This window comes from Macadamia integrifolia, chromosome 1 (assembly GCF_013358625.1).
Source record: "Macadamia integrifolia cultivar HAES 741 chromosome 1, SCU_Mint_v3, whole genome shotgun sequence".
Lineage (NCBI taxonomy): Eukaryota > Viridiplantae > Streptophyta > Magnoliopsida > Proteales > Proteaceae > Macadamia > Macadamia integrifolia.
Window position 1 is genome coordinate 12,655,638 of NC_056557.1, and position 2,189 is coordinate 12,657,826.

General features: G+C 41.9%; 1 long non-coding RNA gene across 1 annotated transcript; it reads left to right on the forward strand.

Annotated features, from left to right (window-relative positions):
- Positions 1 to 1,461: 1,461 nt before the first annotated feature.
- On the forward strand, positions 1,462 to 2,189 carry LOC122074707. The gene is made up of 2 exons (XR_006139028.1): positions 1,462 to 1,651; positions 1,827 to 2,189. It is a non-coding gene; the product is annotated as an uncharacterized LOC122074707 (long non-coding RNA).

A 2,189-nucleotide genomic window follows, 5' to 3' on the forward strand; every position in this document is an offset into this window, starting at 1 on the left:
TAAAAAGCAATTCACATGTGTCGTTTGAAAATAGAAAATAATTCTTAATATAATCTAGATGATGTCCGGTATTCGCGAATGGATGACATCATCCACCTCAGACAGCTGTAATCTATCCAATAGTTACTTGACACGTTAAAAGTTATAAAAAATGCAATACCCCACGAGTGTATATAATTGTGGTAACTCGTAAAAATTCGATTATTAGGAGGGTATTTTAGTAAATCAGTGACATAAAGTACTCTCCAGTTAGACTGGAGTATTGGGACGTTATGGACTTTCTTCCCGGGAAAGAAACAGCCGTTACCATTATTAACGGATATGCCACGTGTCAGAAATAAATTAACCTCTCGTTGTCTGGTCAACACTGGACTGGATCATTAATTTTATGTCACTTGACGGAATTGCTGATGTGGCAAGTTGACCCAATTCCTTTGCAAGCTGGCATTTTTCTTCTCCATTTCCGAGGAAAAAAATATCAAAAATGGTGTCCATATGAATCATTCCGATCCTGGATTTTCAGATGATCCAAACAGTAAAACAGTTTAATGCCGTTAATTCTGAGTTCCGATATAGAGAAGAACTGAGATTAAATTGAATCTACTCCTCATTAATATATTTTCACAGTCTACAATTTGGGACTCCAGTAAATCTAACTATGAATCCTCCTAAGAACCATACAGAACTGAAAATCTAGACAAAAAAGAAGCTAATTGAACAAAATTGGACTCAAAACAAGAAGAATACATAGTGGAAATTAAATTATAGAAACCCTGTTCACGAACTCCCCTTCTCTCTTTTTCATTCTCCGGCAACATCCTGGGATGTACAGGGTCCGATTCCGATAGATTAAAATGGTGATTTGAGGTAAAGATGTGAATTTGGTGATGGGTTTCAATGGGATGGAGAAACAGAGGAAGAGTGACGACGGCTTCTCTGGTTACCAAAACAGGAAAAAAAGGCGCGCTTTAAAATGCCGATGAGAATTTGACCCCTTTTGGGTATCAAACGATGAGCTGTTCTCCCGCGTCCGACGGCAACGGAGGGTTGGCGGCGGCGGCGGCGCCTCCTCTGCTGTGCAGCTGCGTTGGCTCTAGTGGGTGCTTCCATGTTGGTGATGACACTTGGCAGAAATAAGCAGAGAAAGGAATGTTCGTTAGCAGTGGTGAGCTCTCTCGCTGCTTCGTGGAAGGTCACCTTATATATGTCGACGAGACTCCCCCGACTCGGCTTGTTGACGGAATCCACTAGCCTCCCGCGTACGAGCAAACCGTGTTAAACGCGTGTGAGAGCTCTGGATATATAAATTTTGAGGATGTAGTGGGGAGACAAGAGCAGAGAGAGCGAGGGTCAGAACATCAGCAGTGAGACCAATTGAAGCGCAAATGAGACACCCAAGAGACGGTTTGGTAGAAGTCTCTCTCTCTCTCTCTCTCTCTCTCTCTCTCTCTCTATTGGGAATCCACGGCTAAGCGAAACGCGCCCTGAATTTTGTAATCCCGGGCTTTTTTGATTGACCATTATGCCTCCAATGGTGGCTGCAATGGGGAAAGGGTTGTTGAAGAAAGCTAAGGGGTGTCTGCGTAAATTCCGTATTGGGAATCAGGGCTTGTGGATGGTTTCCAACTTCCCCATCTCCGATTCCAATCTGGTAAGTATCTTGAATTTATTTCTGACAAAGGACCTTTTAAAATGCGTTCACACTACCACTTGTCATTGTGTTCACACGCTTTCAGTGAATTCATGAATCGAATGGGACATTCCGTTCTGCTTTTGGGTTTTTTTGTTCCTTCCCCAAGTTAACACGTGTTTGATCAATCAAGCAGATCAATTGTCTGCAGTTGCTGTATAGCTGCATTGAAAGCTGGAGTTAAGAATGACACGTGTCTAAATATTCTCAATCGTTCAATGCTCATCGTACTTTATCACTCGCTGCAAAGGATATGGGTTCTAATTTTTTTTGTGATGCACTCAAGTTCTTGGCTGTTGAATTGATGAATCAGAGTCGCTAGCATACCCGCCGCTTTCTCATGACTTGACTAAGCCTGATTTGATGAATCGGAGTTGAGGGAGGTATGTTTTGAAACTCAGGGTCGATCTCAATCAATGTTGATCCATATTGGTATTGGATTGTTCAGATCAGATTTGATCCGATGGATTAGCCTTATTTTTTTAATCACTTTTTTGAA